Source organism: Ceratina calcarata, unplaced genomic scaffold (genome assembly GCF_001652005.2).
Source record: "Ceratina calcarata isolate Rehan_Ccalc_2016 unplaced genomic scaffold, ASM165200v1 scaffold97.2, whole genome shotgun sequence".
NCBI classification, from domain to species: Eukaryota; Metazoa; Arthropoda; class Insecta; order Hymenoptera; family Apidae; genus Ceratina; species Ceratina calcarata.
In genome coordinates this window covers 129939-145563 of record NW_017181113.1, presented here as the reverse complement: position 1 = coordinate 145563, position 15625 = coordinate 129939, and the positions used below count along the sequence as shown (strand labels likewise).

At 38.5% G+C, this 15625-nt stretch overlaps 1 protein-coding gene across 2 annotated transcripts in view; it reads right to left on the bottom strand.

The window, feature by feature from the left end:
- LOC108631854 (protein sister of odd and bowel) overlaps positions 1 to 15625 on the bottom strand; it is an 81564-nt gene that overhangs the window by 42485 nt on the left and 23454 nt on the right. Inside the window, exon 2 of one of the 2 annotated variants that reach the window (XM_026819241.1) lies at positions 14753 to 14815. The exons of the other annotated variant lie outside the window; for it this stretch is intronic. The gene's annotated coding sequence lies outside the window, so the exon portion shown is untranslated. The remainder of the gene's footprint in view (positions 1 to 14752; positions 14816 to 15625) is intronic. 2 annotated transcript variants of the gene reach the window in all.

The window sequence follows — 15625 nt, the reverse complement described above, 5'->3', positions numbered from 1 at the left end:
CGGCCGTCCGACAAAGGAAGACCTTCGCCAGTGTGTACACAGGAGGCCGAAGAAGCTTTGCAAAAAGGCCCGGAGGGGCCATTCTTACATGAAGAGAGCAACGCGTGTCCATCAAAGTCGACCGGGCGAACGTTCCGCTATTCAGCACGGAATATCCTGCTCGGCATTCGGGGTAATAAGGACCGGACACGTGTAAACGATATCATAATTCAGAGAAAAGTATTTGCTATTTTTTGTTCTCGTCACAATTTATTAAATATGCATCCTGTTAATTGGTACTTCTTATCGAGTCTCGTGTGTCATAATAGAGTCCTATTTATGACTATGAACCATGTAAAAGCGCTGTCTGTATTTAATTGAATGTAGTTTACGTTTTATTACCTATATCAATTCTACAGTTAATTAGGTGGGTGGATAGTGGTAAGACAAGGCTATCGCCGTACTTCTCGTTTTTAATTACCCGGGTATCCATTTCCTTATAATATGCAAATCAGAGTGCCAGAGCAAGTAACAATGTTTGAAACACATTTCACACGATTCTATTATAGAAATTCAATTTTGTATAAATCAATAAGGAGTTCATATGTTACTTTGATTGATTAATTGTTAGTGGTTCATTAAATCAATAGAGTAACACTTACAATTAGTCGCGATTTCTCATTGATTAATTGTTAGAAAGCGAGTGAACTCTTTCCATATAAAACTCCATTATCACCGCGGAAGTAAACCGATTTGGAAATTTGACAGTAGTGAAATGTCGTTCGGGCCCGGGTCACCTCGAATCAGAGATAAAGCAACCTGTTCGATGGTTGAAAGGTATACCTTACACGTGAGAATATTATATCTCAGCTGGGTGGGTATATGTACCTACTGTATATTTGAATTGATTGGGGTGGCGGTGTTATCTGATCGGCTGTTCGATATAATAAATTATCGTACGATTCGAAATATATGTATTTCACAGCTAGCGAGTAAATTATTATTTGTCGGCGTGATTTATTATCCATTTTATTCGTGCAACACCTTGATTTATCATTACTCGTGTGAGTAATAGCCAGATTAGATATTGCGGTTAATTTGGTAATTGGCTAGATTAAAAGCGAAGTATATAAATATATTTGTTGAAAACGTTTTAGCGAACTGCTTGTGGTTGTGTTAGCTGTAAAATCTGTGAAGAGATTAAAGAACGTGATGAAAAGCTATGTTCAATATTTGAAGTCACGAACTTTTACAAAAAATAATGTACAACTTGGGACAATGATTCCTAGCCAGTTCTGGCTAGTATTAATTTCCTCTAAGAGAACAGAATTCAAAAAGAGTAATAAGTCTTGTTTTTCTATGCTCGATCTGGTTTGGAAATGATTTCAATTGACGAATTAAACGATCAGTTAAATTATTGTAACAGCACCGACGATTGACGACGAAAATAATTAAGCGATTACTTTTGAACTATTTAATCTGCATACGACTTTTTAGAAAATAGTAGTACCTAAAACTTTTATTTGAAACATTTTTCGAAATTATAGTCAAAATCTAGCAGCATCAACGTCAGGTCAAGTAATGAAAATAAAAGACAGATTTATTACGGTTTTTAAATCTTGTTCCCTTAGGAGAAATTAACACAAACCGGAGCTGGCCAGGAATCACTGCCTCTTAAAAGCTCATACAACCTTAACAGATTTCACTCCGTTTTGTACATATGTAAACGAAAAACGTTTAATTCATTCGATATCATCTTTAAAAAAAAAGTTGAAAGGTATTTCGATCCTCGTGTAACACAGAACTGGAAATTTCCTTTTTAGACGTGGGAGGATCGTTCTTTAACGAACAATCAAGACGACCTTGTCGAATCTCGGCGCGTGTGTCCCGTTTGGAGGGAAGAGTGAAGAGAACGAAAGACGAGAGGCGACGAGAAATATGGAGAAAATCGAAAGAAAAGAGTATTCTGATCCTGGCAGCTGCTGCTCCGAATATCCGTGGAAATTTCCAGTTTGCTCAGCGATGCGGGACCACTTGTAACTGGATTTCAGGTACGTACGTGTGCGAGGTTTGACGCGATCTTAAAATTCGTCGAGAGTCTGGCAACCCGAGCCGAACGCGTTAATTCAATAAGACCACTGATTCGTCGCATCCTGTAATATCTTTTCACATTTTTACACTGGATATTTAATCCTGTATTTCGTTAAGCCCTATCAGGATGAGTAAAAAGAATTTTTTAAAAAGATTAACAGAAACATCTTTAGGTTCTTGTAAAATAAGCTAAATACGGAGCTATATAATTATTTAATTAAATACATGCTTATCGATTACAGTGTGATTAATGTGTTCTATGAATCTACACACTGGAAGGTATGGTAATAGAGCGACAATCGTTGTTAGTCTCCAAATCGGATTCATTCCTTCTGGGGATTTAATTGACGCGTGTTTACACGTAAACGGTTGTCGCGTTAAGCGGCTGTATATAAATTCGTTCATACGAGACGTGCTATGACTCGTTGACAGAAATAACCAGACAACGCGTTTTGAATACCAACGATTAGGTAGAGGTTTCTTCTCGCGGGCGAGTCGAATAAACTCCGCGGCTTATGATGTCGTTTTTGTTTAACGAGTCCATTTAAGTTTGAAGGCCTGATTGACTGAATAAATTATTCGACGTAGTGTGAAATTTCTGTCGATCGCCGAACCCAAATGGAAGCCTGAGGAATCGAACGAGCCAGTCAATGGCTATCGATAATGCAGAATATTGCTCGGTGCTATAATAAAACGTCGCAACGATCGAGTTTCCATTTACCGTTACCCCAGATAAAGAGCTACTTTGCTTTATAGTTAAATTCGCTCCTATTCTCTCTTAATAATCTGTATATGTCCGTAATAGAATAGCTTAACTTCAGCTCTTTTAGAATATTGTTATGTCTATGTAGTAACTTTTCCTCATTTTATTGAACTATGAAATCGTTACTCTGATAAATAAAATAGATTTTCGATTAGTGATAGGTTGAATTAGTTTTACAGCTGAATAAATTGTATTGAGTACATGAATCTAAGAATGCCATGGATCACTGTTGAAACGTAATACAGTAATGTAGTAAAATTACAGTGCTTATAAATTGTTCATGTGGTTTAATTTTCTACTACAATTTCACTTTGAGTTACAGATTCGTTTCAATACTTTCTTCAATCATAGCTTCAAAAGTAGTCTGACTAATATAAAGATATAGAAAAACTAGTCTAAAGAATCTAGTCTATTAAATGGAGAAATTGAATTCATAAAAACGTTTTAGAACGATTTAAGAATATGCTTGACCACAGTATTATATCAAAGGATTAAGAGGATCGAATTTAGATTAATAAGATCTTTCGTTCTTTTCGTTGTATGTGATCGTAGTACCGGACCGCAAATTAATTTTTGGTAGGCCTCTATAGAGTATAAACTGGGTCGCGTAACGGTGAAATCCTCGTCGATCCGGGGACGAGTTTCGTGTGGTCCTAGCTGTCGGAACTTCCGATTATTTCGCGAGCTTTTGTTCCCAACCGTGCCGAGAAATCGTGAGAATATCGAGGTTTTTAAGCAGAAGTGTTAAACGCACGAGAGAGCGCGTAAATTAAACGAATTACTTAACGTGACTGCGGATTTTCATACAAAATAAGTCCATTACGATGTCAATTTAAAAGAATTGAACATGAATTGACATTCTTCTTGTCCTTTAAAAGTAATGCAGCTAATGCATATTCTTCCATATTCTATTATGCACTCTCTATGTTGTTTGGACATCAGATTTTTTTATAAATACATGAAATCTGCTGTCTATTTATTATAAAGGACATTCCTGTTTTATTGATTGAAACAAGACTTCGTTTGTTACATTTGTTGTGCTGTTGTCGTTTGGACCAATAAAAAATACTTTTTTCATCTTTTGTGATTTATACAGAGTTTCTCATGTCTTCTGATTCAAATATGAACTCTCTCACGTTCTCTGTTCTCATGTAAGACATAATTTTCCAAAAAATTATGACTTTTTCAAAACATCACTATTTTTAGAAACGGTACATGATATGGCATTTCTCCTTCTTAATTCTTTTTTGGTATGAGGAACATTATAAGAATTACACAGTAGATATTACAAAAAAGTAAATCGTGCATAAAATCAAAGGATTTGAGGTAAATGTTAAGATTTTGTATTATTGTAAAAGAACGCCGCTACTTCATACCATTTGATCGGCGCTCCTTATTGAAAAACGTCTCGGTTAACGGATCGTGGCTCGAATAGCCAGCGGATCGGCGCATATATCTCGAAGTCGATTACCATACGTAACGAGGATCGGGGTGCGCGTAAGAAATCGCGCGCGAGCGCGTTAATTATTCCGTGCGTTTTCCCGGGAACGTACACACGCGTAGGTATCATTAAGCGATCGGCGCGGTGAAAAATGCCGTCGGGTAAGAGACGTAACACGTAAACAGCCGCAAGAACGCAGCGATATTTATGGCCCGGCGATGCTATCGTCGATCTATTCTCACGTGGAAAGCACCGACAGAAATCGGTACCGCACAGCCACGGGAGAAAGTAAAGGCCGATCGATCGTGCCCGCCCCGAGAAGAATGGTTAATCACGATTATTAAGCTTAATGAATGGGCCCAAAGCTCCGTGAAATCCATTGCGAGTAACCTAATTAAGAATGATTCATCCCGTCGTCGTTTCACCGCGTTCAACTCACTTTTGAATGTTCTTATGCGTTACAATATAATTAATATAACACAGCATGATGCATAAGATAATGTCTGAATTGAGAATGATTCATCCTGCTGTTTTCCTACCACTAGAATTCATATTTTTTAAAAAAGAATTTGCAGTATTCTTGTAATATTTCCAGAAGGGAGTACATAAATTATTACATTTAAAAAAACAACTTGTAGTAATAAAGCTGTGAATAAAGTTTCTGGCCAGACTCATTATATCTCAAATTGCACGTTGATTGGACCGCTTCGAAACGAAAGAGTGATGTAACACTTTTTTTTTTTTTGGAGTAAAAGAAGAAACGATCGTTCGGAGTAACGGCGGCACAATTATTTGCAGCTGATTCAAAAAACCGATAATAAAACAAGGTCGGGGTAAAATCATCACAGTGCGGCATACGTTCCGATTATCTTCACCTGATTTTCTTCACTATTTTCGTTCAGGTTACAGTTTTTCGAACCGCGACCTTCGTTCCACCTCGTTTTTCCATTGCGGTTTTATTCCGTGCAATGCTTATTACGTTCCACGGCTTCGCGTCTAACATATTTCTGTATATTCCTTTAGTACACTTACTTGCATACATACTTCTAAATTGATTGATCTTAGAGCTGTACAAATATGAATTTTGATTTATTAGAGTAGATTTAGCACAAGCTCGAATTCGTTCAACGAATCATAAATAAAAAATATATATAACACGTAATTTTTATGAAATCATGGAATATTAACTCTAATTTTGTATACATTTTAACGAATCCACCATTCAATCGTATCGTCAATTAGTCCAATTAGATTTATTATTCTTAATTAGACTACCGCTTGTAATAAAAACGGGTACTCATTGTCAGTATTGGAATTCCCGGAGGATTATTTGCGAAATCGTCTAACGTGTTCTCCCGGCGCGGTAATGAGTTAATAAATGGGTCTGCGAAGAAACCGAGCGCGTAAACGAATAACACACAATGAGTCGGTGTCGCGGTCTGTATGTAGGGTAACGATTGCCGGCTCGTTCCCTGAATTGTTCCCACAAGAGTAACGCATTTTTCTTTGTCCGATCGATCGCGTCTCGGGCCGACTGACGAAACGAACGAATCGAGCGAGCGAGTTTCGTCATTTTGGCATTTTGCTCGCCTCTGGACAATCGTGCTACCCAAGAAACTGTGGCAATCGGTATCGAAACACGTTTCTTTACGTTTCCCTCGAAGCATCATCAATTAAATTCAATAAAATCTAGAAGACCTATCGCGTTGCGTAACCATTTGATCGAAAGAAGTGCAGCAATAGTAATGGATAGGAGAATGATTGGTGTAAGAACAGGAAATTGGTATAATTCAATTCTCATCAAGATTCATGAATGTTTTATACATTAAAATATAAATACTTTTTATATTAATTAGATTAACATGATTGAACTATTTGTACCATATAATTCCATTTCTACAAAAATATCTATCTTATAAATACATATAAAAAGACACGTTCTAATTGACATATCAACGCCCAGCCGAGACCACTGAATCTAGGAACTTGAAATCTGGATATAGCTTTCAAGACGTAGGAGTAAACTAAGATAGAATTTTGCTTCGATCAACTCTTAAGGTTGTGATTTATTATCTTTGAAGTTACATTAGCGATTTGTTTTTTGTTTATGAACTATAATTTTAAATAGATATTTCCATATCTATAAATATAAAATAACAGACAATCAGTATGGGCGAAGCCGCGACAGGGGATGCTAGTTCGGTATAATATTGTACATAGTTGCACGTCTGTCCGTTGCTTCATTTCGATCATTAAGTTTTTGCCCGGCCATTATCAGAAATAATTGAAGCACAATCGATCCTGATTATCCGCGTAGAATTTTTTCCTCCCGCCGCTAATTCGGTCGGAGATTGATGAAACTATTTACTCGGCTCGCGACAAGTTGCCTTTTGTAGTGTCGACGCCAATTACATATAATTCTGTCGCTGAGATTTTAGATCGGCCGGCCGCTTACGGTCCCAATTATTAAATCAATCGCGTTTGCCGAGCGTAACGAGAGTGGGAAATGAAATAGTATGTGGTCTCGCTCAGTGTCAGCTACGTACTTCACGTCTTAACTGGCGCTTTTAGCGCGCTCATTGTGCCCGGCTGACGGGACCAGTTGTGTAAAACCTATGGGCTCGCAACGCTTCTCACCTTGTGAATTATGCACTTACGCACGTAGAATTGTACATCAAAAGTGGTTTCCGAAGTGCAATTAAAAAGAATCAATCTTGAAATAGTGGAACGAAATTCATTGATAAATAAGAAAATTGAACCTCTTTACACGCGCGGTTTGCTACGGAATTACGTTCGTTGCTAATAACTCAGCGTTTAACCAGATTTTATTCAGAAAGTGTGACTATTTATGAATATCGTTATCGAAATTATTCGCGACACTATCGGAACAAGCCGTTTGTCAGCGGCTTGTAGACCAGCAAAAAATGGTTGCAACGAAATTTGATATGCACTACAGATTTCTAGGAATGATAGTGCTACGTCTCGTTATCGGCGAATTCCAATGTTAATTATAACCGTTACCCCTTAAAATACGATTTCCGATTCGAGTAGATTAAGACACAAGTGGTCGGTTGAACATGAACGTCGCGTCGTTCAGCGCGGACCACCCACGCTCGATATTAGATAAAGGTCGAATCGCGGTGCGATAAGACTATAATCAATTGTTTACCGCTTATCAGATATTCAAGAACGCCAACGGAGAAACTTAGCTTCTCGAATATGTTGCAATGAAATTATATCGCCGCCTGTTGCAACAATGTTACCGTAATCGAATTACGTTTAACGTAACTTGTTCGATGTTATCGATGGCGGAATATCAAATGTCGATTTGTAAAATGTACCCGATCATTCTGTACAGGCTTGTACATAATTAAGTCTATTACACTATTTTATAACGTAGTTAAATCTAATATTAGCAACAAATATACCATAACACGTTATTAGTTTTTATTCGTTAATAAAATACTAAGAAAATGATATGCAATTAGAACACTGAGATTAGAAATAGTCTAACTTCTGTCGATTATAATTTTATGTAAAATATTGCTGAACTCAAAGCTTGGAATTAAGTGCAACAACTCTTAAGTTGAAACTCCAGAGCTTTATTAGACTATACCTCTGCAGGTATGTATTTTGGAAATATGATTATACAATTTCGGTTGTCTTTATAACTAGTCGGTATGAGTAATCGAGGACGAATGATCAAAACACGATAGGAATATTAAGGATAAGATGAGCAGTTTGAATCAGAGATAAAAATGAACAGGAATTTTTTCTTGTTACACAGATTTAGAATGTTTGTCACTGGGTTAACTATGTCATTAATAATAACATAATTAATAATAACATTTAAAACAATTAATAATAACATCTTTTATGATATATTTTTTCTAATTTGTAATTTGATTAATTACTGAAACTAGACGTGAGAACGCGTGCGAGCGTCAAGTTAACACTCACTTGAAGCTGTATCGTGTGCCCGTAACGGATACATCAATCGCGGAACGTGAACCACATACGTATAATAAGACCGGTACCACAATGTATATAAAACGCGATAGAATTATATATATATAGGAGACGTCGATTCATCATATATCGAATGACTCACGGTTGAATTCTCCGGACCGAATTGAACCTCTCCATTAAATAAATCCGACAGCCACAGTTAAAGCGATCAACGCACCGGGGTGAGAGAGGGCAGAAGAAAACGGCTCCATATAATACACGTTCTCTTATCTTCTATCGACGCAATTGAGTGCACCTGCGACGAAGAAAGCGGAGCGCGCGTTGTTTATCCCGTCCGGCTTGGAACAAGCAAAATTTAATATAGAAAAGAAACGAATTGAATCGGATTGGCGGCGTGAACGAGCAGTGCGCGCGGTTTCAATCGGGTTGTTAAACGTTTCATAAGTATTTTCATTTCACCGATCGTAGTATCTAATCGAGAAAACGGAAGCTGTAATTACCGGTGAATACCTAATCAAGAAAACGGTCGCTTTCACAATATGAAACAGTGAGTCAACTGGTTTTATTGATCGCAGACTATTATTGCAGATGCAGAAGATACATTTGACGAAAGATCTAGCTGTATCACTTCCTCGTCGACGACAAAGACCTTTACCTTAAAGTCGAACTGCACCGACGTTGTGTAATACGTAGGAACGTTACAGCGATACCGATCTAAATTACTTGACACGTCATTACATTCGTCTGGCGAGAAAAATGGAAATGGAAGTTGTAACGCGAAAGGACTGGCAGGAATCCGTAACGAATGTAAAACAATTAATCGGTCAGGATCGCGTGGTAGCCGGCCGAGTCGACAGACAGCCGGCCAGGGTGGCAAAACATGGTCTCTCGCGATGGCGAGTGGGAGGCGAAGAAAGGGAAAAGAGAGCATCGACTTTATCGCAACTGAACGGCGGCCTCGGTGTCAGGTACATACCAGTCGGGTATGCCGCTTTTAGCCTATTTACCGTGGCCAACCGACAGAAACGAAACGGCCACCTACACAATCGCTCGCAAGCATTCGATAAAATGTATATTAAAGAACGCAGTGAGATGATTATTAGAAAAATCGAAATAAGAACGCCGCTCTGATTATCAGTGGACAGCATTTATAATAAAGATAAACATGCTATTTGAATGTTGCAAAAAATATTCCGAGCCGGATGCAGAGTGCAATATTTAATTAATAAAGAAAAAGCATATCTTCTAAGTATAAACTTTTATGTTTTATAAATAGACGCGGTCTAGTTATTAGTTTCTCTGTACACGGTGACATAGTATAGGTAGCTAGCCGTCGACGACGACGACGTCGTTGGCTCGGTTCTGGCATCCGCGTTTCGGTTGCGCAACGGCCGCCGGTCGAACGTGGGGAAGGAAGGCAATACGTACGCCTACATCGCCCGGAGCTGTCATGAGCCCGGCTTAGAGGCTGGCCTAACTGGCTGCAAAAGAGAACCGTGGCCGGTTGCCTCAACCGACTTCGATCGAGGGCTTGGCACACGGCCACCGAACTACCGCTCGCAGTTTCTACCAAGTTAAGGATCTCCTTTTCTCGTTACCCCGCACAATGCAACGGGCCGCAGTTTCTTTGTCTGTCCGCGAGAAATTCGTGATTTGTATTTAATATGACGGCGCGCCGTGCGGCTCGAAATCGTGCGCGGATTAATTCCGCGAATGCACGGCCGGCCGTGCGCAGATTATCTTTGACGGAATTGCAACCAACGTGCACTTCCAGCGTAAGTATATACCATAGTATGTACGCGCGTTATAGATCGGTTAAATGGAGATGAATGATTTGCCCGGGCTTTCGATGAGGCACCGGTGATCGTAGGTGGTCCGCCTTTTAATTTGACGGAGTATTAATTGGAAGTTTCGGCGATCGAGATTGAATTTCCACTCGATATATCATGAACCTGTCTTTCGGCGCCAAAAATAGACCACCGGCCTTCAATCCAGTTTGTTACTGAACGTCATAATTAATTATGCTACGATCTTTCGCAAGGAGCGTAATTACGAGTTTTCTTAAATTTATCGATCGAAGGACGAGACGAAAATCAATCAAATTATTTGTAATGGTTCATGATAATGTCGCGTATCACGGTAGTAATTTACACGGTCACGCTAGAACACTCGCCTGGCGAGATGATGCTCGCGTCTTGTAACGATCAGCATCTCTTACGTTGTAATTACGCGTTCTCTGATGAATTGTGCTCGCAATTAGATAAGATGTATCTGTTTAGGGTATCTGGTAAAACGCTTGGACGTAGATCACCGCGGAGTGAACGTGCCCGGTTATGAATTAAATGTATGCTTGCGTTAAACGATTACAGATAATGGCACGTCTGCTTGCACGTTTTTGATTTCAATGTCGTAACGTCGGCGACGTCCGCGATCGTTCTTTCCTACGGTCTTTATAAAGGGATCCTTTAATATTTAATATCCTTTAGCGCAATCGGAGATCTTACATTTTTCCGGCGCGCGCGGCGACGGATATAAATGCGCTGCGAGCACGAGGAGATAAATTCGTGTCAGTTGTAAGAAATTTCGCGTGGCTGCGATTGGGAAACGCGCCGAGAACGGGAACGAGCAACGACCGCGCTTGTGCCGGGGCAATATCTGTATCGTTAAAAACCGATTCCGCGAACGCCGATTTCATAAATGCAGGATTACGATTTTCACCCGCTAATCTCACTTTTACTCTTTCCTTAACACGAAGTAGTTTCTAGCAAACAAAACGAGAAGCATGCACAATCGCAATTTTTATACAATTTTTTATTAGAATAAATAAATCATAGGAAGCGTTAAGAAAAATCAATGCACACAGAGCTATAAATTTATTGTCAATTAATAAACATACACGTTGATTAGCTAATTTTAAATGTCGAAAAAGTATTGATTTATCGACGAAGCGAAATATGGAAACAAAATAGATACAAATACGTATGATCGTTTCCACACTCTTTTCTTTATATGTATTGGTAACAATCGTTGGATTACGTGTGTGTGTAAGTGGTTGCAAAGGATAGGCTGTCTCCCGTCGTCGTCGTCGTGGCCGCTGACCGTTCCGCGAAACTAGCGCGGCGATTTAATCATTATCGGCAATCTAGCCGAGCGGCAAAAAGAAAAATCTGGGTCAGACGCCTGGGTATACCTACCGGGCACCGGGAACTCTCTTTCGATATTCGCGTGTTGCCGCCGCGAGGAAAGTCATCGTGGAAAAACGTCGGGACCGACAAGAAAATTTTACCGATTGCGACACAGCTTATCACTGACGGAATCAATCTGGAATAAACCATACCAATTGAGATTCTCTAAAAAAGAATAAGTAGAGAAAAAAGAGTCTGACTGTTGATACTTTCTTATCTGATAAATAGATATAACATGAAGTGTGAAAAGCCTGTAATTGAAAGGAATAATAAGGAAATTCCTGTTTAGTATCGTCTTTTCAGGATTTTTTATGCGATGTTTGATTGTAATTGTCTCGCGGGTAAATATCCTCGGGCCGTTTACGATACTCTCGACGCATCCTGTTTCTGGAAGCGCTCAGACGAGCGCGAGATGTGGAAACAGGACGATTTATGACGGCCCCGACGTTGAATTATTTGTTATTAATGTTAAGTATCGCCGGGATATCCGTGCGCGTCTACCTATCGTTTATTATCTCTAAATAGGTTTTCGTAATGCTCCGATGTGATTGCGTTCTTACCTGAATTTCACGGTAGCCTGCGTGTGTCTGTGTGTTTGCATCATCGTTTACATTCCTAAGCTAGCTATGAACTTTTCCTTGTAAAAAATTTGCTCTATTTCATATCTGCTCATTTCGATTTGTTAAGTATTTGACACTTGTTACGGTTTATATGAAATGGGAAAATTTAGATTTTTAGGGAAACAGAGTGAATTATATGTAGTATTACATCACAGAAGTATTTATTCTGTGTTACATTTTACAACTTAATTTGCATTTTAACCTCCTCTCTCTCTCTCTCTACACTAATTTTCAAAGTGGATCGTTTCGGACGAACGGAATGATAATTCGTACGTTTTCCCGCTAGACGATTCCGTAATTAGATCTTCGGTTTATTGCCTCTTAAATGGGGAAGAACGGTCGAGGTGGCATAATTAAAACCGCGAATCACGAGCTCGCGTTCCAATGCGTCGCGAACGGAATCAGTTGGTGGCCCGTAAACCATGTTACTAAAACGTAGAAACACAGTTTTACGACCGTTTTAATAATCGTCTACCTTCGGCGGGAAACATAATTAGTACGATTAGGTTGATGTAAGCCGTAGGAATTCTCTTTTTAATAGACTTGTCTAATTCCGATTACTTAAGTGAATACAGTTTTAAATCGTTTTATTTCATATCCTCGCGACGGGTATCGTCTAATATTGATCACAATGCTCACGAGTAGACCGAATGAGTTAAGGATGTATTGGCTATACAGTCAATCCCAAAACTTTATGTATTTTAGAAAAACGCATTTCCTATAATTAAAAAGAAACGACTCAGACGTCGGAAGAATAATGCTAATTTATTAATAGAATGCATATGTACATTGAAACATTACATACTGAAATTTATTAATAGAATGCATATGTACATTGAAGACAATTCACATGATTTACTAAAACAAGATATGAAACTAATCTCTCCCAATAGAAATAGTAGAAATTGCTTAAAAAAATAGTTGTGATTAAAGGATCCACAAGTTGAGAATCGATGGAGTATACTATAGAATGTATATGTATAGGTAGGTCTTGTTCGGGCGTTGAAATCTCCGAGGCGATAGCACTATACATAGCACCTATACCGGAGACTTGACGCGGGTATAGGAAGGTGCGCCGCTAGGCGATTCACCTATCGCTTCTTTCAAACTCTTCATGGGTGTCATTAACATACTGCCTTCTCACAGTTTTCTATCCAATTTCAATTCATTTATTCTGTTTCCATTAACATTATTGGATTTTCATCTGTCTCGTTTCGAATAGTCATGTGACTTTTCTAACATTTGTCGATAAAATTTTGAAGTCTTTTGCTCTGCTTCCTCGATAATCAGCCAAAACTAGCGCAATATGCGTGGCTAATTGTTGTGTCAATTCACGGAATATCTATCTCATCAATCTTTCCGGCTGCCTCGCTCCTTTTGGGTGAGTTCGATGCGCGCCGCGCGTGTAATCTGCATATGAAAATCGTTAGGGAACTGAGATGGGAATACTTTTCATAAACACTTGTGTGATCGCACGATGAAATATGATACATCACCATCAAGCAACTGTTCGTTGCATAATTACTCTTGCAGATATAATTGGATTGTAGATCGCAGAACAGATTAGTTCATTCTTAAATAAAAACAATGATAAGGCATTGAAATTTTAATAGTTATATATATTACATTGATAAAACTTAGTTTGATCTAATTTATGAAAGAATATTTGTAATTACGCATAATTGCTAACACGTGTTTTAACAATATTTTAAAGTTGAAATATTATCAAATATATTAGAGATGCACAGTAAGAAGTAAGCAAAATTAAGAATTGTAGTACTTGTAGACACTGTAAATAGTTGTAAACAAAGTACAATCCTATGAACTCAAAGCCAAGACTGTATTAGAATATTACAAGTTATACATTAAAAATCCTTTGTAATTTAACGTCGAATTAACACGTCGAAAAATTTTATGAACCTCACTTCTCTGTGAATATAACTTCCCCTAAAAATGTATCCCTTCATATATTGGACATAGCTTTCTATCACATTTCTTAAACTTATGGCAAAGATATAAGCATACAATCTGTAAATGCTCACAAACAGAAATCTGTGTGAATACGAATTGCATGAAATTGTCGATTCAATCTAACCATTTCATATAACTGATGCTCGATAAAAGTTATGTAAACGTTTTCATCTAAAGATAGAATACCGTGCTTAACGATTTGGATTACGGATTGCGTACGAAGAGTCTGAATCGTCGTTCAGTTTCCAGCGAGCGTTTACGTAGGTTTGAACAACGCAAGGTTGTCGAAACTTCGCTATGTATCTTTAATTGACTCGCGTGGGATTAATCAAGTAACGCCAGAGGGTGAAACGTCGGCCCACGCTTTCTTCTCGCGTTACAACGTACGTGAACAGACGCGCGCCCGACTATTAACCGTGCGTGTGAACGACTGCTGCTTGCAATTGATTACCACCACGCTTTATTACATTTTTTTTTTATCCCGGACTATTTAATAATCGTGTTCGCCTCGCGAGAAATACGTGACGAAACTCCAGCCACGTTTTCGCGGAAGGCCGACGATTAAGAATTCCTTCAAGTCAATCCCCGGTTCGAGTCATCGAGCTAAAATTAATTCGCCTCCGGTTGATAATAATCCTAAGTTTAATTCAGCTTACGAAATGTGTCACGAATGAATAGGCATTAGGTACAATGTTTCTTAATGAGTATTTTAAAGTCTACGCTTATCAAATACCTTCAAGCACCATGAGTAGCGAATTTCTCAGTTCATCTTGTTGATTGGGTCCAATGTCTCCACCTGAAATCAGAACAATTGGATACACATTATATGGAGAACATTATACATATTGCAACGTTATTATGTGGAGAAACTAACGGCATGTTTTTTTTTTTTAACGAAAATCTTGCCAATAAGAAAAGCAGTAACTTTTCCACTCGGTAAATTCGCGAAAGTCGGTGATTCGCGCGCACCTTCTTATCTCTACCATACATCAAGATAACGTTGTTAGAGCGGTAATGAAACGCAACTCGCGCCACTTAACGATAAACAATAAAAAAAAAAGAAGCAATGTAGTCGTGTTCAGGGCGTGAATTAACGCCGGGCCGAATGAAAGCGATTGCGTAATTAACAAGGGTGGTGGATGAATTATAGTGCGTCTGGTGCGTGGCGTAAAGCGGTCGGCCAATAAATTGTTTGCGTCAGGTACGGTAATCAAATTTGACAGTCGTGACGGCAGCTTGCTTAACGGCCGGCGTGCTTCTAAAGTTAACTGTATGAGTTATTAATTCGAGGGAATTGTTTCATTAGAGATATCTTGGAAAATATTACACGCGTTCAAACGTTCAGTTAAGGTTCTACGAGCCGTAAGATCTCTGTCAAAAGATTAAGACACGTAATGAAAAGCTGTCTCCAATATTTGAAGCAATGAACTTTTATAAGAAATGATAATTACAGAGGAGTAAGGTTTATAAAATTGTTCGACTTGCTTTACTCAGTCATAAGGAATTCTCGAAGCATAATTTTTAATATTTTAATACATAGTTTTGGCATGTCTGAACTGTACGTGACTTGCGATTGTCTACATGTCTTATAATTCTTAATTTTGCA